Consider the following 22,744-nt stretch of genomic DNA (forward strand, 5'->3'; position numbering starts at 1 on the left):
ACAGACACGATGTGGAGAACGCCACCAGAACGGATCCACCCCCTGGCATGTGAGGATAGAAGTAACTGGCCCGTCCTCACGTCCGCTGACCTACTACGGGCAGTGCAGCAAGCCGTAAAACGTAACCGAGAGGAGCGCCGCCAGAAGAAGCGTCAGCAAGCCCCCACCGACCCCTACCAGACAGGCCAGCAGATGGAGGAGTATCCCCGGCTACCTGCTGCTAGAGTGGATGTCGAGACGCAGCCGTTGGTCGCAGGGATCCATAGCGGCGGGCATTACTTCGCGACCAAGCCCCCAAGATCAACACCAATCCCTGTGGAAAATACGGGATGGCCCCCCGAATGCAGCGACCAAGTTGTTCAATCAGAGGGACGGCCCTGGCCCCAACAGAGCTGGGACGAGCCTTGGTGCGCGCTCTGTGGAGAAGTGGACCATGCATCGCCGGATTGCCCATACGCCTCCGCCCGGGCGGTTAGGAATTGGCGCCAAGGGCAAGCCGAGAGGAAGGGAGCGTCGGACAGGCAGGAGGAAGAGGGCACACGGCATCAGATGCGAGAGATTAACTGGTCACCCTGTGACGACTACAGCTGCAACCACAAGGGCTGTACCGGAGACGACGACCGGAGCGAAGGAGAAGTACAGCGATGTTTGGGATGCGGCGATCCCGACCACGAACGTCCTGAGTGCCCCTGGCCTAGGGACGACCGATCATCGAGCTGGACAGATCTGGAAGAATCCGACGACGACGGGTGGGAGACCATGTCATCAGATGCGGAATCCAGTGTCTCCGACCAAAATATGGATACCCTTGAAGGCCCTGGCGACGACGGCTGGGAGACCATGTCATCAGATGGAGAACCAAGGGTCCCAGAGGGCCGGGACCAGCTCCAGGGGGCGACGGCCATCGCCATGCAGACTCTACCTCTCACGGTTGTCCCCAAGGGGATAGCACCCACCGCCGAAAGGGGGAAGGTGAACTCTCCTTCCACAGATGCAGGCGCAGACACCCCAGATGGGGCACCGGAACAGGGACGGAGGCCCCGACGCCGTAACCAGGGTGATGGCCAGCTTTGTGGGGACCACAAAGGAAAAAGCATGGAGGAAAGTAGCAAGGGCCAGTGTACTTGTGCGGTCACTGGCCCTGCTACTAACATGCGCGTCCCTCCTCGTCTGGGACGGCCCGGCGCCGTCCCATGGGGCCGGAGGTAGCGCGGGCTTCGGGCGGTGCTGGGGACCGGACCTGGTCCGGTCTCCCCCTGCCCGGCTAGTTGCAGAGTTCGGCAGCGGGCGTGGGGGCGGCGGTGAATGGCCACCGCCGCTCCACGTGGGTGATGGCGGCGGGCCTGCCTCCTCCGGGACGCAGAGCCCGCCAATCACATTGCGGATTTTCAAATTTGGCGCCAGCCGTGAGCCAATCATGGCTCGCGAGCTGGTGACCAATCGGGAATGGCGGCGGCGAGCCAATCCCGGCTCGCCGCATCATAGCCCCGCCCCCCGGCACTAGCTTGTATTAGCCAGCGCCGGGCGCGTGGAGTGGAGTCGGCGACGGAGAAGGAGCGGAGAAGAGCTCCTGAAGAGTGAAGAAAGAAGACGGCGCCGGAAGTCCCGGAGGGCGGCGGTAGTTGCAAAAGAGCTGAGACACGCCGCCGCCCGCCGAGTGAAGTACAAGGAGCCGACCCCCGTCGGCGAAGACCTCGGAAGCCCTGGGACAGTGGTGTGCAACGCGAAAGAGCTTGCACAGGCCACCGCTGCCCAGGTGAAGTCTCCAGGAAGCCCGGAGGTGGTGGGAGCCATCCCACCTCCGGCGAAGACAACGCGGTGGGCGTGGCCGGACCAGGCTTGGTCAAGCAGTGGCCCTTTGGACGGGTAAGTACAGGCGGTGTCGCCCTCCCTTCCCCTAGACCACCAGGGATTCGGGCACCAGGCCCGGGGGGCATGCAGGCACTAGGCCTGAGGCGCATTAGGCGTGCGCTAGGCCCGGGGGACCGAAGGGGGCATTAGGCCCACTAGCCGGAAGCACCTTAGGCGGGCACTAGGCCCGTGGGGCAAAAACAGGCACCGGGCCTGAGCAGCATAGGGCGTTAGGCCCCCATTATCCCCCCACAGTTAGGCAGACATAGGCAAGGGGCATCCAGGGCAAGGAGCCCAACGCTATGGTGGGTACAGTAAGTCGGCGATAGGCCGCAGGTTGCTGAAGTCGGCGATAGGCCGCAGGTTGCTGACGTCGATGTTACGCCGCAGGTTGCTAAAGTCGGCGTTATGCCTCAGGTTGCTGAAGTCGGCGTTAGGCCGCAGGTTGCTGAAGTCGGCGTTAGGCCGCAGGTTGCTGAAGTCGGCATTAGGCCGCAGGTTGCTGAAGTCGGCGTTAGGCCGCAGGTTGCTGAAGTCGGCGATAGGCTGCAGGTTGCTGAAGTCGGCGATAGGCTGCAGGTTGCTGAAGTTGGCGATAGGCTGCAGGTTGCTCAAGTCGGCGTTACGCTGCAGGTTGCTGAAGTCGGCGCTACGCCGCAGGTTGCTGAAGTTGGCGCTACGCCGCATGTGTGATGAGTTCTCAGTTTTCCCCACAGCCAGGCCCCCATGAAAGGTAGGCTGTCGGAAGTACACGTTGGTGAGTACCACAAGGTTGAAACAGTATTACGGTGTTGTGCTATAACCTCTGTATAAGTGTCTCTCCGTCATAAAGCGTAAGCAGCGCCACGTCCCGTGGGCTGTGTTGTGTGTTCTCTTACAGGAGCAAAGAAGAAGAAGGGCCAGTCGTCTGGCGGAAGCCGAGTATATAGCTGGTGAGCATAAAGGTGTTTCGTGTGTGTTCGTGGTGTATGTTGCCCCTCCCCCACCTCCCCTTTGGGCGTTTTCGTTCAGGGTCGCCCCTGGTGCTTCGCACCACTACGGGGGCACCCAGTCTGAGGCCACAAGTGCCAATGATGACCCTTCACTGAGCCCAGTGTAGGCCACCCCTGCGTAGTGTGTCCCCCATTCGTTTCAGGTCACCCCAGGAAGTTCTTCTGTGTCTGGACATGTGCCAGTATCGTCTGAGCTACCTCGACGGACTGAAGGTGGAGGACAGGAGGCGTGAGGTACGTAGGCCTGGTAAGTGAGCGCGCCGAACTTTGTTCCCCAGGGCCCCACCACCGTGCCTCTTACATGTATGCAGTCGGGTGCCTTCTGCGGAAGATTGGATACCTGGATGTCTCCCTCTCCCCCTGCTTACCTCCGCTGTCGAGTGCCTGGTTGATGCGGTGCGGCCCTTCAGGTCCTCGTCTGGTCCACCTGGAGTCCGGGATGAATGGATGCTGGGAGCTCCTGACTAGCGGCTTCTGACCCTGCCGTATCTCCCCTTCTCCTGAGGAGGCTGCACTGCAGCTGAAGCTGGGAAGACCCCTCTCTGGAAACGATTAGTGTCTCGCTCCTCATTTTTACATCTGCCTCATTATTGCCGGAGGCATCCAGAAGGCTAGTATTGTTTGGGTGATATGGCTGCCCTGACAGGATTATAGGAATGCTGTCAGGTTTGTTATCTAGTTATGTTTGTGGTAGATTGCCCAGTCTCTCCCTGGACTCTTGTATCCAGCTAAGATACAATCTACACTTGTTGGTCTTTTTTCCATTTATCCCCCTGTTCTCCCACAGTGACACTTTATCTGTTTGTCCTATACTCTGCCTGATTAATTTTTCTGGCTACATAGATGAGAACTGTAGTTTTTTTTTTCCTTTTTATATATATATAATGGATGCCCACTACTGATGTACACTGTGTTCATTGTTTAACTATTGGCATTAGCCTGTATTTTGGGTGAGATACCTTACCCCTACATTGTGAGACCTGTTACTTCACTGGTGAATCTCATTCTGCAACCGCACTACTAGCAACATCGTCTGAACTGTGCTTGTACCATTCTATGGGGCAGATGTATTAAGCCTGGAGAAGTGATAAAGCAGTGATAAGTGCAAGGTGATAACGCATCAGCCAATCAGCTCCAGTATGTAAATTGAGAGTTTGGAGCTGATTGGCTGGTGCGTCTTCATCTTCCACTTATCACTGCTTTATCACTTCTCCCGGCTTAATACATCTGCCCCTATGTGCGGTATATATATCATAATTGCTTATTCTCATACTTTCCTTTTTATTTTTTTTATTTTTTCTTATTTTGTTGTTTTGTTCTTAGTAGTTCTCTACTGCCATCTAGTGGTAATTTGGGAAACGACACGAGTCTCTGCAAAATTACACTCACATGGTAGGATATTCATTGCAGTATCTCATTATAGTCCTTCTTGACACGAGTACTATTGCTAGCTATTACTTATATTTTAAGTGTCCCATTCATTGCCTTTATGTCAAATTGTTGTTTATTTTATCTCTAATATAGGTATACTAAACTTGCCGAACGTGTTATACCTTTTAGAGAGGTAATCTTTTTAAGGACTTGTAATAGTTATTAGGCTGTATTAGCCTTGTTATTGCCATTCATTTAGACACTAATTGACAGTCAAAGTACAGTAAATGGTGGAGAGTTCTGTTGCTTCATATAACTTCTCTATAATATAGCTATCTAGTTAGTAAGCTCTTACCGCTGCTTAAAGATTGGTTGTGCACTATCTGATAAAATGTGCGCAGCACACGCATAGTATAATTTGGTTTCATTAAGTATCTATCTTAACTGTGTGATATATGTGACTGCCCATTTGCTCTCATTCAAATCCGCAACTAAATACTACTTTACTTGCTAAACATTTGAGATACCTAAAATGTATATGATGCACCCCCAGATAGTGCTCGCTGTATGATTTAGATACACTTAGTAATGTAATAGCTTAAACTCACTTAAATTTCACCTGTTCTAGCCAGACAAATATTGGTTTGATTTTGATCCACAACAAGTGGGTAAATAATAGTTGCCCCAGCATTTCTATTGTGGTGACTGTATTTAAGACTCAGATATTGATATCAGTACTTTAGCAAACATGTAATTGGAAGAGTCATATACAGGGCAGACTACTCTCACTAATTTTCCTCTCTGCATCATTACATGTATTAACAATAGTTCCAAACATTTTTGGTGACCCAGATTAGCTGCTCTTGGTGCATGGACAAATTTCTCAGCAAATCATTACCACCTTTACCACCTAGATTGTCCACCAGAACCATGGTTAAACCCAATGAAGCTCCACACAAGGCGGGTACCTCTCCACCTTCACCAACAGATTCTGATCCTGCTGAAACACCAGGACCTAAAAAAGGGAATGGTAACTCGCCCACAACAGACATAGCTGATCGGCTACTAAATGCTATTATGCCTAAAATAGATGAAAAATTTGATTCCCTGATGCCCGTGATAGATTACAAATTTCGTCAATTTCAACCAAGGGTGGAGGAGAGAACTGACCAATTAATGCCCAAAATAGATAAAAGACTGGATAAATTCCAGGCCTCCTTAGACACCGTACTAACCCACATGTCAGACCACACCAACAATTTGATTCAGTTGAACAGAGAGTTAGTTCAAACGTCATCAGTGTCTTCCACGACCACACTCCAAGCTCTGGTGGACAATTTGGAAAATCGCCACAGTCGGAACAATTTAAGATATGTGGGGATTCCGGAATGTGTCAAAGGCCAGGCCCTATTTGACTACATAAGTATTACACTGGTTACAGCTCTCAATATTCAAGCGGAGCTTCACATTCCCCAAATCGAGAGAGCGCATCGGCTGGGGCCTGAAAGGGAGGGGAACAATGAGAGGCCCAGACCGGTGACAGTGAAATTTCTGTACTACCGAGTCAAAGAGAGGATTCTCTCAGTGCACAAACGCAAAGGAGAGTTAAAAATCGAGGATAGGTGGATCCTCATGTTTCAAGATTTCTCGGTGGTGGTAGCCCAGAAACGTAAGGCATTTTCATCAGTGTGTAGATTCCTGGTGGAGAACAACAAGCGTTTTGCTCTCTTATATCCAGCCAAATTAAGAGTCACTGATAATGGGCAAACATATGTACTTGATGATCCACTGGCAGCACATGATCACTTTCTCCCACAAAGCCCCTCTAGAAGGTCACCTAATCGCACTCCTCCCTGAAGGGAGTAATGTTAATTCATGTTGCCATAAGGTCTTTCCCCCCAAAGTTAAGGTTCACGAGATACTCTAGATTCTCATTGCCACGTATAGTTCTTCATGAACCATGTTCAACACTGTTTGATTCTTAAAGTTTATAATCTATCTGCTAATCTTTTTGATAAATCCATTGACCACTGGATTACCTTCCAGGTCTCGATTACTTATGTTTTTGGTTGGGAAAATGTATGAAAATTTATTGAGGCGTGTTATTTTATTTATGTATGTGATGCATGCAATATTGTTTCTATTTGTAAACTCAGACACATGTCCCCATGGCCACTTACTGGAATCTGGGATAATGACAATCCCTCCTGCTTGCTGGGACAGGTAGGATCTTTTTCTGATTATAGAATCCATAGTTATTTCACTCTCCTTGGTCGGGGTAGGTTAAATATGCCTATACACACAACATCAACACAACAATCACCTACTCCCCCCTCTTTTAAACTGACTTCCTGGAATGTAAGCAGACTCAACACTACCATAAAGCGGAAAAAAAAAAAAATCTTTCTTAAAAAAGATGAGATCGGATATAATTTATCTTCAGGAAATACATTGGAAGGCAGATAGTGGTTCTGCTTTATGGGAGGTGTGGATAGGAGAATGTATTTCAGCCTCCTGCCATTCTAAAGCCCTAAGAGTAGCTGTAATATTTGCTTGAAATCTCCCATATACCATTTTAGACACTACACTGGACACTGATGGTCGGTATATGTTACTGGACGTACAGATACATGATGTAAAATTCACACTGCTTAACATATATGCACCTAATTCAGGTCAAGAGGTTTTTTTTCAACAAATATCTTAGTTATTATCATCGAGGCTAAATTATCATCTCCTCAAAGGAGGTGATTTCAATACTGTAGCCAATCCTTTAATTGATAAATTTCCAGCTCTGAGCACCCCCTCATCGCTCAGCTGGAACCATATAAAAAAATTTACTCTTACACATTCACTGGTGGATCCTTGGCGACTCTTCAACCAGAATGATAAAGCATATACTTTCCACTCGGGGGTGAACGGGCCTCTCTCTCTTATAGATTATATTTTAATCAATTATACTCTACTTTCAGAGGTCATGAATGTTGTCATTGGGGACATTGTGATATCAGACCATGCCCCTGTTTCAATCTCGATTCTTTTGCCTTGAGCTACTATTAGGACAGCCACTTCATATTCCCTTCATATTTATTTCATTCAGAACAATTCCAAAAGTTTCTCACCGCAAAGTGGACTGAATTCTTGGATGACAGCTTGGGTGATTGGGACAACCCTGTCTTGCTATGAGAGACCTCTAAGGCCGTTATGAGGAGTCATATCCTATCTTACATGACAGCACAAAATAGGGAGATTAAGGCCCAATTGGCTACCTTACAACAAACAATGAGAACAGCAATGGAAAATTGCATCTCTACGCCAAATGAAGTCACGTATAACATATATACCCAATCCAAGAAGCTACCGGACAGTTTTCTTTTGACATAAGCACAGTTAAAGTTAGATTATACCAAACAGAAATATTTCCAATGGGGTAACAGGGAGGGTACTCTTCTGGCCAGTATGAGCAAAACATACAAACATCGCTAACATATAGCGACTATTCAAGATCCAGTATCTAGTACCCTTTGCCTGAAATCTGATGACATCGCTAGGGTATTTAAGACATATTATGAATTACTTATACCAAGCTTCTCCATCTGACCGTGGACTCATGGCCAAACTGCTGGATGAGGCAGGACTCCCTCATCTCACTTCGGAACAAATAGAGACATTAGAGGCCACAATCATGGAAGAGGAGATAGCACATGCCATTTCGTCCCTTCACACTAACAAGCAGAGCTGTAACTACCTGTGTGCCAGGTGTGCCTGGCACACAGCGCAGTTGCCCTGAGGGCGCCTGTTCTGTGCCGTGCGCCGCGCTGGAGGAGAGAGCAGCGCCGGAGGCAGCGGAGAAGTAGGAGGAGGGAGGGGGACTGGAGCCGCAGCAGCGCTATGTACTTGGTTGTAAGCGCTGCTGCAGCTATCCCCTCTCCTTCCGTATTGGCTGGCCGGCGCTGCTGTGAATGCTGGGATGTGCTTCCCTCATCCCAGCATTCACAGCGCCAGGCAGCCAATGCGGAAGGACAGGGGACAGCTCCAGCGGCGCCACTACCAAGTACCTAGCGCTGCTGTGGCTCCAGTCCCCCTCCCTCCTCCTCCTTCTCCTCTGTATCCGGAGCTGCCAGCACGAGGAGCCTGACTGCCAGGGGGAGAGATGGTAAGTCTCTCTCTCTCTCTCTCTATTTCTCTCTCTCTCTATTTCTCTCTCTATCTCTATTCTGTCTGCCACAATATGTAAAAAGGGGGAGCTGGCTGCCATGATGTGTAAAAAGGGGGACGCTGTCTGCTGCAATGTGTAAAAATGGGGACGCTATCTGCCACACTGTGTAAAAAGGGGGATGCTGTCTGCTGCAATATGTAAAAAGGGGGACGCTGTCTGCCGCAATGTGTAAAAAGGGGGACGCTGGCTGGCATAATGTGTAAAAAGGGGGACGCTGTCTGCTGTAATGTGTAAAAAGGGGACGCTATCTGCCGTAATGTGTAAAAAGGGGGACTGGCTGCCATAATGTGTAATAAGGGGGACGCTGTCTGCCGTAATGTGTAATAAGGGGGACGCTGTCTGCCGTAATGTGTAATAAGGGGGACGCTGTCTGCCGTAATGTGTAAAAAGGGGGACTGGCTACTGTAATGTGTAATAAGGGGGACGCTGTCTGCCGTAATGTGTAAAAAGGGGGACTGGCTGCCGTAATGTGTAATAAGGGGGACATTGTCTGCCGCAATGTGTAAAAAGGGGGATGCTGGCTGCCGTAATGTGTTAAAAGGGGGACGCTGTCTGCTGTAATGTGTAAAAAGGGGACGCTGTCTGCCGTAATGTGTAAAAAGGGGGACTGGCTGCCATAATGTGTAATAAGGGGGACGTTGTCTGCCGTAATGTGTAATAAGGGGGACGTTACCCAATATCACAACATACAGTCATGTGGCACATTTACGGTATTTAAGAGATTGGTAACACAATACAAACATATATAGTAATGTATCAATAGAATCTGCCTTTTTAGAGGGGACTATTCTGACTGCATTTATACATTTACATGACAGTGAAATATCCCTAACGGTTCAAAATAACCCATTATTGATATCAATTAGAAAATTGTGGCACATTCTTAGGCACAAACATCTTTTGAATCCATGTGTATCGCTTTTTTTACCCTTATTAAATAATTCTGGCTTTCAGAATTGAAAAGAAAGGCATCCCTTTACTTTATGGTCACACGCGGTCCTTTTATGTGTGCGTCAATTTACTGACCCCTCCACTAAAAAAACCTATGCTATATTCAAAGGCAGTTGATAAGTACCCAATCTTAAAATCTTACCCAGTATCATTCCTACAAGTTCAATATTATGTTGCGACGCTAATTAAAAAATGAACGCCAGCAGACTGGGACAACCCTTTACATGGAATACTAAAGGAGGTAAATTCCTCGTATAAAGCCATCTCTCTACAGTATTCACTTTTACGCACTACACTTCAATATGATACAATTACCAAAGGCCTGGCTCAGTGGAGGGAACAATTTCTAACATTAACTAACAAAGTTTTGTTGAAAACTTTGGCTCAATCTATTAAATTGGTCCCTGCAGCAGCGTACGTGGAACTTTTTCTAAATATATTTCATAAAACATATCTTACCCCGCATCGTAGACTCTTAATGGGATTAGCAACGACTCACGCTTGTCCCAGATGTGGGTCCCCAAGAGCGGAACCAAATATAGCGCTATGTGACTAAGCATTTACTTAGCTACTTACCCCTAACACCAGAATGGGCCATATTCGGTTTTATACCGAGTGGTATAAAAGTATCACAAGAATTTAGAAAATTACTAATAATAATCTCGGCAGTTGCTAAGAAATCTATTCTGCAATTATGGATTCAACCCTCCATACCGCCATTCTCCAATTTTTGGGAAAAATTATTTTATATATTCAGAATGGACTGGTTGGAAGCCTCCCAAAAAAAAGAAACATTCACAGAAAAGTTTTTTAACACATGGGAAGCAATATTGACACTTTATCTCCAACAATTAAAAATCAACTTAGGGACTGCTTCAAAAACACCCTATGGTACGGGACATGGGTATGTTCGTTTGATCCTCCGATTATTGACAATGACCCGGTGTAGGTGGTCATGGGGCGTGGGTTCGAGAAACAAATAAATCTTTTGTCTTAATTTTAAGTGTATGCATACCAACTATAAACGTAATCAAAAGTATTACTCAGTTTGAGATATTTGATAACCAAATGTGATCAGTTGCTTGTTTCAAATGATACTTGCAATGTCTATATATGTAAATCACTGTACAACACACTATATGTTCATGCTTCAGTAAAGAAAACATTTAAAAAAAAATATTTAGACTGAGATTCAGCCAACATGGAGTCAAGTACTAATTTTTGCGTTAAGTAATGTTCACAGTTTGTAGGCGTGGGGGAGTCCTTGTAGGACTGATAAGCAGAAGTGAGAGTTGACTGTATTTCAATATAAGAATTTTTAAACATCTTGCCCCTTTTAGAACAATATTTTCACCCCTCAGGACTGGTTTGGATGCCTGCCAGAATAAGATCGGAGAAGTTAATGGTTAGCATTACTGCCTCACAGCAATGAGGTCATGGGTTCGATTCCCACCATGGCCCTAACTGTGCTGAGTTTGTATATTCTCCCCGTATTTGCGTGAGTTTCCTCCGGGTACTCCGGCTTCCTCCCACAATCCAAAAATATACTGGTAGGTTAATTGGATCCCAACAAAATAAACTCTAGTGTGAGTGTGTGTGTGTGTGTGTGTGTGTGTGTGTGTGTGTGTGTGTGTGTGTGTGTGTGTGTGTGTGTGTGTGTACATAGAAATATAGAAACATAGAATTTGATGGCAAATAAGAACCACTTGGCCCATCTAGTCTGCCCCTTTTTTTATATCCTTTAGGTAATCTCAACCCTTTTTTAACCTTAATTCTTTGAAAGGATATTCATATGTCTATCCCAAACATATTTAAATTGCTCTACAGTCTTAGCCTCTACCACCTCTGATGGGAGGCTATTCCACTTATCCACTACCCTTTCTGTGAAGTAATTTTCCCTTAAATTTCCCCTGAACCTGCCTCCCTCCAGTTTCAGTGTATGCCCTCGAGTTCTAATACTTCTCTTCCTTTAAAGAATGTTTCCCTCCTGAACTTTGTTTAAACCTTTTTTATATATGAAAGTTTCTATCATGTCCCCCCTTTCCCTTCTCTCCTCCATACTATACATGTTAAGATCTTTTAGCCCTTCTGGGTAAGTTTTGTGATGTAGGCCATGCACCATTTTCATTGCCCTTCTTTGTACACTCTCTAATGTATATTTATCCTTCTGGAGATATGGTCTCCAGAACTGGACACAGTATTCCAGATGAGGCCGTACCAATGACCTATACAGTGGCATTAACTCCCTAAGCAACCAAGCATCTGACTTGCCTTTCTCATTGCTTTGTTGCATTGCTTTCCTGCCTTTAAGTCACTTGAAATAGTGACTCCTAAATCCCTTTCCTCCTCAGTAGTTTCCATTATAGTACAATTGATACTATATTTAGCCTTTGAGTTTTTGAGACCCAAGTGCATGATTTTGCTTTTCTTTTTTTTTAGCATTAAACTGTAGTTGCCTCGTTCTTGACCATTTTTCGAGCCTAGCTATGTCATCAATCATTTGTTTTACCCCTCCTGGTGTGTCTACCCTGTTTCATATCTTTGTATCATCTGCAAAAAGGCATACTTTCCCTTCAATACCATTTGCAATGTCACCAACAAAGATATTAAAGAGAACTGGTCAGAGTACAGATCCCTGGGGTACTCCACTGGTAACATGTGGTAGGGAATATAGATTGTAAGCTCCACTGGGGCAGGGACTGATGTGAATGGCCAATTATTCTCTGTAAAGTGCTGCGGAATATGTGTGCGCTATATAAATAACTGGTAATAAATAAGTTAACTCACAGTCCTGATTATTATGTTTATATGACATCCAGGAGGCATCCAAGGCATCCCTGAATTTCAATGAATGAGACAAATGCAAGGGAAACCTCCACTACCTAAAAGGACCTCTATCCACATTAAGAGCAATTTTTACCCAACATAACGCATGATCTGAAATACATATGGTTTCAATATTAGAATCTAAAACACATGAAAAAAGATGAGAAGACAATAAAAGATAATCTATTCTTGAGAGAGAGCCATGGACAGCTGACAAGCATGTGAACTCTCGCTTCAGGGGGTGGGATGCCCTCTAAATGTCAATTAAATGGAGATGACAGAGGATATAACTAATACTGATTTTAGGCGGCTGCAAAGTGGAAGGGGTAAGTGATGATTTATAAATACGAGGAGCAGCAACTCTGTTAAAATCCCCCCATAAAATGATGGGAATATCACCAAAAGAATGTAAATGTGCTACTATATGTAGAAAATAGTCTTTGGAGTATACGTTTGGTGCATATATATTGCATAGCACAAACCTAGAGGAGTCCATTGTTACATCAGCAATAGCATTGCAACCCTGAGGATCAATTATGGAAGAGTGTAAAACAGAAGTAATATTATAATTGACTAAAATAACTACACCTCTAGCCTTGGATGTAAATGGGGCAGAGATAAGGACTTTCCACTTCATAGAATTTAATTTCAAAATCTCTGGAGGTAATAAATGAGACTTTGCAGAAAAACTACATTTAAATGCATTCTGTTAAGATAAATTAGCACCTTCTTACACTTAGGGGGTGATTCCGAGTTGTTCGCTCACTAGCTGCTTTTAGCAGCATTGCACACGCTAAGCCTCCGCCTACTGGGAGTGTATCTTAGCATAGCAGAATTGCGAACGAAAGATTCGCTAATTTTCTCGTAACGATAACCCCGCAGTTTCTGAGTAGCTCCAGACTTACTCTGCCACTGCGACCAGCTCAGTTCTTTTCGTTCCTGGTTTGACGTCACAAACACACCCAGCATTCGCCCAGCCACTCCCCCATTTCTCCAGACAGTCCCGCGTTTTTCCCCTGAAACACCTGCGTTTTTCTGCACACTCCCAGAAAATGGCTAGTTTCCGCCCAGAAACACCCACTTCCTGTCAATCACACTCCGATCAGCAGAACGATGAAAAAACTTAATTACGCCGTGAGTAAAATACCAAACTTTTGTGCTAATTTACTTGGCGCAGGCGTGCTGCGTACATTGCGCATGCGCAGTTTGCGACTAGTTGCTCTGTAGCGAAAAAAAATAACGAGCGAACAACTCGGATTGACCCCCTTAGCCGGAGAAGTAAAGACCCCAACATTGAGGGATTCAATCTTCAAGCTAGTCATAGAAACAACTAAACATTGGGAACATTATAATAGTGCACAGAAGCATAAAAAAACTAGTGATGAGCGGGTTCGGTTTCTCGGAAACCGAACCCCCCCGAACTTCACGCTTTTTACACGGGTCCGAGGCAGACTCGGATCTTCCCGCCTTGCTCGGCTAACCCGAGCGCGCCCGAACGTCATCATCCCGCTGTCGGATTCTCGCGAGGCTCGTATTCTATCACGAGACTCGGATTCTATATAAGGAGCCGCGCGTCGCCGCCATTTTCACACGTGCATTGAGATTGATAGGGAGAGGACGTGGCTGGCGTCCTCTCCATTTAGAGTAGACTAGAGAGTAGTAGAGAGTAGAGACACTTGATTTACTAATTTTGGGGAGCATATTAGGACGGAGTACTACTTGCTGATAGTGTGACCAGTGACCACCAGTTTAATTAATCCGTTCTCTGCCTGAAAAAAAACGATACACAGTGTGACACAGTCACATACCATATCTGTGCTCAGCCTCAGTGTGCCCTCAGTGTGCTGCATCATCTATGTAATACTGTATATCTGACTGTGCTGAGTGCTCACTGCTCACACAGCTTAATTGTGGGGGAGACTGGGGAGCAGTTATAGCAGGAGTACATATTTTAACAGTGCACACTTTTGCTGCCAGAGTGCCACTGCCAGTGCCAGTGTGACTGACCAGTGACCACTGACCACCAGTATATTGTGATTGTCTGCCTGAAAAAGTTAAACACTCGTCGTGTGGTGTTTTTATTCTATAAACGCATTCTGCTGACAGTGTCCAGCAGGTCCGTCATTATATAATATATACCTGTCCGGCTGCAGTAGTGATATATATATATTTTTTATATCATTATCATCCAGTCTATATTAGCACTGCAGCAGACGCAGTACGGTAGTCCACGGCTGTAGCTACCTCTGTGTCGGCAGTCGCTCGTCCATCCATAATTGTATACCACCTACCCGTGGTGTTTTTTTTTTTTTTCTATCTTCTTGATACTAGTAACTTACTTTAGGAGTCTGCAGTGCTGAGCTGACAGTGTCCAGCAGGTCCGTCATTATATAATATATACCTGTCCGGCTGCAGTAGTGATATATATATATTTTATATCTCATTATCATCCAGTCTATATTAGCAGCAGACGCAGTACGGTAGTCCACGGCTGTAGCTACCTCTGTGTCGGCAGTCGCTAGTCCTTCCATAATTGTATACCACCTACCTGTGGTGTTTTTTTTTTCTATCTTCTTGATACTACTAGTAGCTTACTTTAGGAGTCTGCAGTGCTGAGCTGACAGTGTCCAGCAGGTCCGTCATTATATAATATATACCTGTCCGGCTGCAGTAGTGATATATATATATATATTTTATATCATTATCATCCAGTCTATATTAGCAGCAGACGCAGTACGGTAGTCCACGGCTGTAGCTACCTCTGTGTCGGCAGTCGCTCGTCCATCCATAATTGTATACCACCTACCTGTGGTGTTTTTTTTTTTTTTCTATCTTCTTGATACTAGTAGCTTACTTTAGGAGTCTGCAGTGCTGAGCTGACAGTGTCCAGCAGGTCCGTCATTATATAATATATACCTGTCCGGCTGCAGTAGTGACATATATATATTTTATATCTCATTATCATCCAGTCTATATTAGCAGCAGACGCAGTACGGTAGTCCACGGCTGTAGCTACCTCTGTGTCGGCAGTCGCTAGTCCATCCATAATTGTATACCACCTACCTGTGGTGTTTTTTTTTTCTTCTATCTTCTTGATACTACTAGTAGCTTACTTTAGGAGTCTGCAGTGCTGAGCTGACAGTGTCCAGCAGGTCCGTCATTATATAATATATACCTGTCCGGCTGCAGTAGTGATATATATATATTTTATATCTCATTATCATCCAGTCTATATTAGCAGCAGACGCAGTACGGTAGTCCACGGCTGTAGCTACCTCTGTGTCGGCAGTCGCTAGTCCATCCATAATTGTATACCACCTACCTGTGGTGTTTTTTTTTCTATCTTCTTGATACTAGTAGCTTACTTTAGGAGTCTGCAGTGCTGAGCTGACAGTGTCCAGCAGGTCCGTCATTATATAATATATACCTGTCCGGCTGCAGTAGTGATATATATATATATTTTATATCTCATTATCATCCAGTCTATATTAGCAGCAGACGCAGTACGGTAGTCCACGGCTGTAGCTACCTCTGTGTCGGCAGTCGCTAGTCCATCCATAATTGTATACCACCTACCTGTGGTGTTTTTTTTTTCTATCTTCTTGATACTACTAGTAGCAGCTTACTTTAGGAGTCTGCAGTGCTGAGCTGACAGTGTCCAGCAGGTCCGTCATTATATAATATATACCTGTCCGGCTGCAGTAGTGATATATATATATTTTTTATATCATTATCATCCAGTCTATATTAGCAGCAGATGCAGTACGGTAGTCCACGGCTGTAGCTACCTCTGTGTCGGCAGTCGCTCGTCAATCCATAAGTATACTAGTATCCATCCATCTCCATTGTTTACCTGAGGTGCCTTTTAGTTGTGCCTATTAAAATATGGAGAACAAAAATGTTGAGGTTCCAAAAATAGGGAAAGATCAAGATCGACTTCCACCTCGTGCTGAAGCTGCTGCCACTAGTCATGGCCGAGACGATGAAATGCCAGCAACGTCGTCTGCCAAGGCCGATGCCCAATGTCATAGTACAGAGCATGTAAAATCCAAAACACCAGGATGAGGAGGATATGGGTGTTGCTGGCGCTGGGGAGGAAATTGACCAGGAGGATTCTGATGGTGAGGTGGTTTGTTTAAGTCAGGCACCCGGGGAGACACCTGTTGTCCATGGGAGGAATAGGGCCATTGACATGCCTGGTGAAAATACCAAAAAAATCAGCTCTTCGGTGTGGAAGTATTTCAACAGAAATGCGGACAACATTTGTCAAGCCGTGTGTTGCCTTTGTCAAGCTGTAATAAGTAGGGGTAAGGACGTTAACCACCTCGGAACATCCTCCCTTATACGTCACCTGCAGCGCATTCATCATAAGTCAGTGACAAGTTCAAAAACTTTGGGCGACAGCGGAAGCAGTCCACTGACCAGTAAATCCCTTCCTCTTGTAACCAAGCTCACGCAAACCACCCCACCAACTCCCTCAGTGTCAATTTCCTCCTTCCCCAGGAATGCCAATAGTCCTGCAGGCCATGTCACTGGCAATTCTGACGAGTCCTCTCCTGCCTGGGATTCCTCCGATGCATCCTTGCGTGTAACGCCTACTGCTGCTGGCACTGCTGTTGTTGCTGCTGGGAGTCGATGGTCATCCCAGAGGGGAAGTCGTACTCGTAAGACCACTTTTACTACTTCCACCAAGCAATTGACTGTCCAACAGTCCTTTGCGAGGAAGATGAAATATCACAGCAGTCATCCTGCTGCAAAGCGGATAACTGAGGCCTTGGCATCCTGGGCGGTGAGAAACGTCCATCATTACTGCAGAGGTAACTAGAGACTTGTTGGAGGTACTGTGTCCCCGGTACCAAATACCATCTAGGTTCCATTTCTCTAGGCAGGCGATACCGAAAATGTAAACAGACCTCAGAAAAAGACTCACCAGTGTCCTAAAAAATGCAGTTGTACCCAATGTCCACTTAACCACGGACATGTGGACAAGTGGAGCAGGGCAGGCTCAGGACTATATGACTGTGACAGCCCACTGGGTAGATGTATGGACTCCCGCCGCAAGAACAGCAGCGGCGGCACCAGTAGCAGCATCTCGCAAACGCCAACTCTTTCCTAGGCAGGCTACGCTTTGTATCACCGCTTTCCAGAATACGCACACAGCTAAAAACCTCTTACGGCAACTGAGGAAGATCATCGCAGAATGGCTTACCCCAATTGGACTCTCCTGTGGATTTGTGGCATCGGACAACGCCAGCAATATTGTGTGTGCATTAAATATGGGCAAATTCCAGCACGTCCCATGTTTTGCACATACCTTGAATTTGGTGGTGCAGAATTATTTAAAAAACGAGAGGGGCGTGCAAGAGATGCTGTCGGTGGCCAGAAGAATTGTGGGACACTTTCGGCGTACAGGCACCACGTACAGAAGACTGGAGCACCACCAAAAACGCCTGAACCTGCCCTGCCATCATCTGAAGCAAGAAGTGGTAACGAGGTGGAATTCAACCCTCTATATGCTTCAGAGGTTGGAGGAGCAGCAAAAGGCCATTCCAGCCTATACAACTGAGCACGATATAGGAGGTGGAATGCACCTGTCTCAAGCGCAGTGGAGAATGATTTCAACGTTGTGCAAGGTTCTGCAACCTTTTGAACTTGCCACACGTGAAGTCAGTTCAGACACTGCCAGAGTCAGGTCATTCCCCTCATCAGGCTTTTGCAGAAGAAGCTGGAGACATTGAAGGAGGAGCTAACACAGAGCGATTCCGCTAGGCATGTGGGACTTGTGGATGGAGCCCTTAATTCGCTTAACAAGGATTCACGGGTGGTCAATCTGTTGAAATCAGAGCACTACATTTTGGCCACCGTGCTCGATCCTAGATTTAAAACCTACCTTGGATCTCTCTTTCCGGCAGACACAAGTCTGCTGGGGTTCAAAGAACTGCTGGTGACAAAATTGTCAAGTCAAGCGGAACGCGACCTGTCAACATCTCCTCCTTCACATTCTCCCGCAACTGGAGGTGCGAGGAAAAGGCTCAGAATTCCGAGCCCACCCGCTGGCGGTGATGCAGGGCAGTCTGGAGCGACTGCTGATGCAGGGCAGTCTGGAGCGACTGCTGATGCTGACATCTGGTCCGGACTGAAGGACCTGACAACGATTACGGACATGTCGTCTACTGTCACTGCATATGATTCTCTCCCCATTGAAAGAATGGTGGAGGATTATATGAGTGACCGCATCCAAGTAGGCACGTCAGACAGTCCGTACTTATACTGGCAGGAAAAAGAGGCAATTTGGAGGCCCTTGCACAAACTGGCTTTATTCTACCTAAGTTGCCCTCCCACAAGTGTGTACTCCGAAAGAGTGTTTAGTGCCGCCGCTCACCTTGTCAGCAATCGGCGTGCGAGGTTACATCCAGAAAATGTGGAGAAGATGATGTTCATTAAAATGAATTATAATCAATTCCTCCGTGGAGACATTGACCAGCAGCAATTGCCTCCACAAAGTACACAGTGAGCTGAGATGGTGGATTCCAGTGGGGACGAATTGATAATCTGTGAGGAGGGGGATGTACACGGTGATATATCGGAGGATGATGATGAGGTGGACATCTTGCCTCTGTAGAGCCAGTTTGTGCAAGGAGAGATTAATTGCTTCTTTTTTGGTGGGGGTCCAAACCAACCCGTCATTTCAGTCACAGTCGTGTGGCAGACCCTGTCACTGAAATGATGGGTTGGTTAAAGTATGCATGTCCTGTTTATACAACATAAGGGTGGGTGGGAGGGCCCAAGGACAATTCCATCTTGCACCTCTTTTTTCTTTAATTTTTCTTTGCGTCATGTGCTGTTTGGGGAGTAGTTTTTTGAAGGGCCAGCCTGCGTGACACTGCAGTGCCACTCCTAGATGGGCCAGGTGTTTGTGTCGGCCACTTGGGTCGCTTAGCTTACTCACACAGCTACCTCATTGCGCCTCTTTTTTTCTTTGCGTCATGTGCTGTTTGGGGAGTAGTTTTTTGAAGGGCCAGCCTGCGTGACACTGCAGTGCCACTCCTAGATGGGCCAGGTGTTTGTGTCGGCCACTAGGGTCGCTTAGCTTACTCACACAGCTACCTCATTGCGCCTCTTTTTTTCTTTGCATCATGTGCTGTTTGGGGAGTAGTTTTTTGAAGGGCCAGCCTGCGTGACACTGCAGTGCCACTCCTAGATGGGCCAGGTGTTTGTGTCGGCCACTTGGGTCGCTTAGCTTACTCACACAGCTACCTCATTGCGCCTCTTTTTTTCTTTGCGTCATGTGCTGTTTGGGGAGTAGTTTTTTGAAGGGCCAGCCTGCGTGACACTGCAGTGCCACTCCTAGATGGGCCAGGTGTTTGTGTCGGCCACTAGGGTCGCTTAGCTTACTCACACAGCTACCTCATTGCGACTCTTTTTTTCTTTGCGTCATGTGCTGTTTGGGGAGTAGTTTTTTGAAGGGCCAGCCTGCGTGACACTGCAGTGCCACTCCTAGATGGGCCAGGTGTTTGTGTCAGCCACTATGGTCGCTTAGCTTACTCACACAGCTACCTCATTGCGCCTCTTTTTTTCTTTGCGTCATGTGCTGTTTGGGGAGTAGTTTTTTGAAGGGCCAGCCTGCGTGACACTGCAGTGCCACTCCTAGATGGGCCAGGTGTTTGTGTCGGCCACTTGGGTCGCTTAGCTTAGCCATCCAGCGACCTCGGTGCAAATTTTAGGACTAAAAATAATATTGTGAGGTGTGAGGTGTTCAGAATAGACTGAAAATGAGTGGAAATTATGGTTATTGAGGTTAATAATACTTTGGGATCAAAATGACCCCCAAATTCTATGATTTAAGCTGTTTTTGAGGGTTTTTTGAAAAAAACACCCGAATCCAAAGCACACCCGAATCCGACAAAAAAAATTCGGTGAGGTTTTGCCAAAACGCGTTCGAACCCAAAACACGGCCGCGGAACCGAACCCAAAACCAAAACCCGAAAAATTTCCGGCGCTCATCACTAAAAAAAACAGAAATGAGCGTATAATCACAGAAGTCACTGGCAATTGCATAGACTGAAGCCAGTCAGCACATGAAACATGACAAGACACACGAGGGAAAGTAAAGAGGGGTTGAGAGAAATAGATACAACAGCAGAAAGAGAACAACAAAAATTGTGAGTGTTGGTATCCTCAAGAGGATCCAAACCACGGAAAAAATGAAAACAGGACAACCAGTAATATATCCAGACCCTAAACAAAAAGGTAGAGGGTCACTAAAACTAAAATATCAATGGTCACTTACTTTCAGCAGCCCACAGCTACCTGAAGAAATACATATTATTAACAGAGTACAAAAGCAATTGGAGAAAATCACACCGAGCCTAAATGTGAAAAAGGCACAATATTGTCGAAAAACAGCATAATATAATTCTGATAAACATTATGGAGAATTATGAGGAAAACTGGGGCCGATTCCAAAGGTCGACCATATTAGCGGAGCAATAGCATAAAAAGTACTGGAAATGGGCATAAAGAAGGAGAAAAACACTCAAATGTAAAACATACAAGTGTCAGTTTATCATGCAGTCAAAAAATGATCAATCTGCAAGGTCATTGTATTAGCAATACAGGGAGTGTCGTCAGCTAAGGAAAGTCAATATACTGTAGCAACAAAAATAAGTCAAAATGATCTCACTCATCCTCATCATCAGCTTGAGATGAACGAGGAGAGCCCTCCGCAGCAGATGAAATCTCACGCAAGTAACCTACTGCATCATCTACTGTAGTGAAATCATGGTAGGAGGTGCCGTCAAAAAGACGTAATATCGCTGGGAACAAGAGGGCAAACTTTTTCTTTTCCTTCACAAGCTGGGTACAAAGGGGAGAGAATTCTTTCCTGGCACGTGTTACCTCTGAGAAATAGTCTTGAAAAATGAAAATTCTCGCACCATCCCATCATATATCTCTGTGCCGGCATGAAGCGGACCATATAGCTTCCTTATGTACAAAACTGAGGCACTTGAAAATCACCACCCGGGGCTTTCTATCTGAATGCGGGAGTACAGGGCCCAGTCTATGAGCCCTGTTAACAATTATACCAGAGCATGCCTCCTGTATATTCAACAGTTCTGGGAGAGAGGTTTGCAAAAATGTGAATAAAGCAGGGCCCTTAAGTGTTTCAGGGAGCCCTACAATGAGTAGATTACATCTCCTAGATCTGTTCTCTAAGGGGTCTATTTACTAAGCCTTGGATGGAGATAAAATTGCTGGAGATAAAGTACCAGCCAATCGGCTCCTGTCATTTTTCAAACACAGCCTGTAACAAGGCAGGCGCCGATTGGCTGGTACTTTATCTCCAGCGACTTTATCTCCATTCAAGGCTTAGTAAATAGACCCCTAAATCTTCTACTTTAGTCAATAACTGTGTGACTTCTGTAATGCATCATGTTTTAGTATAAGGTCAGACACATCTTGAAAAGTCTCTCCCAAGCGTTGTTCCATGACAACAACTTTCTTGGAGAATTGTTTAAGTTGGGATTTCACATCAGAAACTCCCTGCTGGAGTTTAGCAGTGTTTATGTCCATAATGGGCCCCATGGCAGCCCTGACTACATCTGCATAGGTGAACGGGTCCCCACGGACCGATCACCAGAGTCTAACATCCCTGAAATAGACTGGGACAGAGGATGGGTGTTGCTGGCAGCATGTGCTCCCACCTTTGTAACATCGGCAGCCATCTTGTCTCCCTGGGAGCGCTTCTCACAGCGCGAGCGCTGCAGCTTGGAAGGCATGGACACTGACAAAAATCTGTCCATGCGGCTCTATAGATGTTCCCCTGCAGGTGTGGGCTGGATTCACTGGTGAAATCAGTGGTGTGGCAGCTCGGTGACTCCCGGTAGCTGTGGTGGCAGGAGAGCTGAGAGAGCTGTGTCGCCTCACATCAGAGCCGGAACCGGAAGTCCATAACTAGACATTTTAAACATTTTTAGACATTAACTAGACATAAGAGCGTGGCTTCATGGGGAAGGGGAGTGACCACAGAATAGTACCAATTCACATTACACCACACAGTAATGTAATGTCTGTTATTCACATTATACCACACAGTAGTACCCCTTATACACGATATGCCAGGTAGAGCCCCTTACACAATTTATGCAAGGTAGAGTCCCTTATACACGTTATGCCAAGTAGAGCCCCTTACATAAATTACGGCAGGTAGAGCGCCTTATACACATTATGCGAGGTAGAGCCTCTTACACAAATTACTGTACGCCAGGTAGAGCCCCTTACACACATTATGACAGGTAGAACCCATTACACACATTATGCCAGGTAGAGCCCCTTATACACACGAGTGGCACGCTGAGGTGACCCAGCATATGCCATAGTGGTCTTATAATACTGGGTGTTCGTCAAGAGACAAGGATAGATTTGCTGCTGCACCAAACTATAACACCCACACAGGATAAAATATCTATAGTGTTCTCTGTTATAAGATCCACAGGAGCAAATAAAATATAATTCTACTCTATATCTGACATAT

General features: G+C 46.2%; 1 protein-coding gene across 1 annotated transcript in view; it reads right to left on the minus strand.

Annotated features, from left to right (window-relative positions):
• LOC134970146 (inactive hydroxysteroid dehydrogenase-like protein 1) overlaps nt 1–22,744 on the minus strand; it is a 106,577-nt gene that overhangs the window by 83,576 nt on the left and 257 nt on the right. The gene's annotated exons all lie outside the window — the stretch shown is intronic.

This window comes from Pseudophryne corroboree, chromosome 11, assembly GCF_028390025.1.
Source record: "Pseudophryne corroboree isolate aPseCor3 chromosome 11, aPseCor3.hap2, whole genome shotgun sequence".
In the NCBI taxonomy this organism is placed as follows: Eukaryota; Metazoa; Chordata; class Amphibia; order Anura; family Myobatrachidae; genus Pseudophryne; species Pseudophryne corroboree.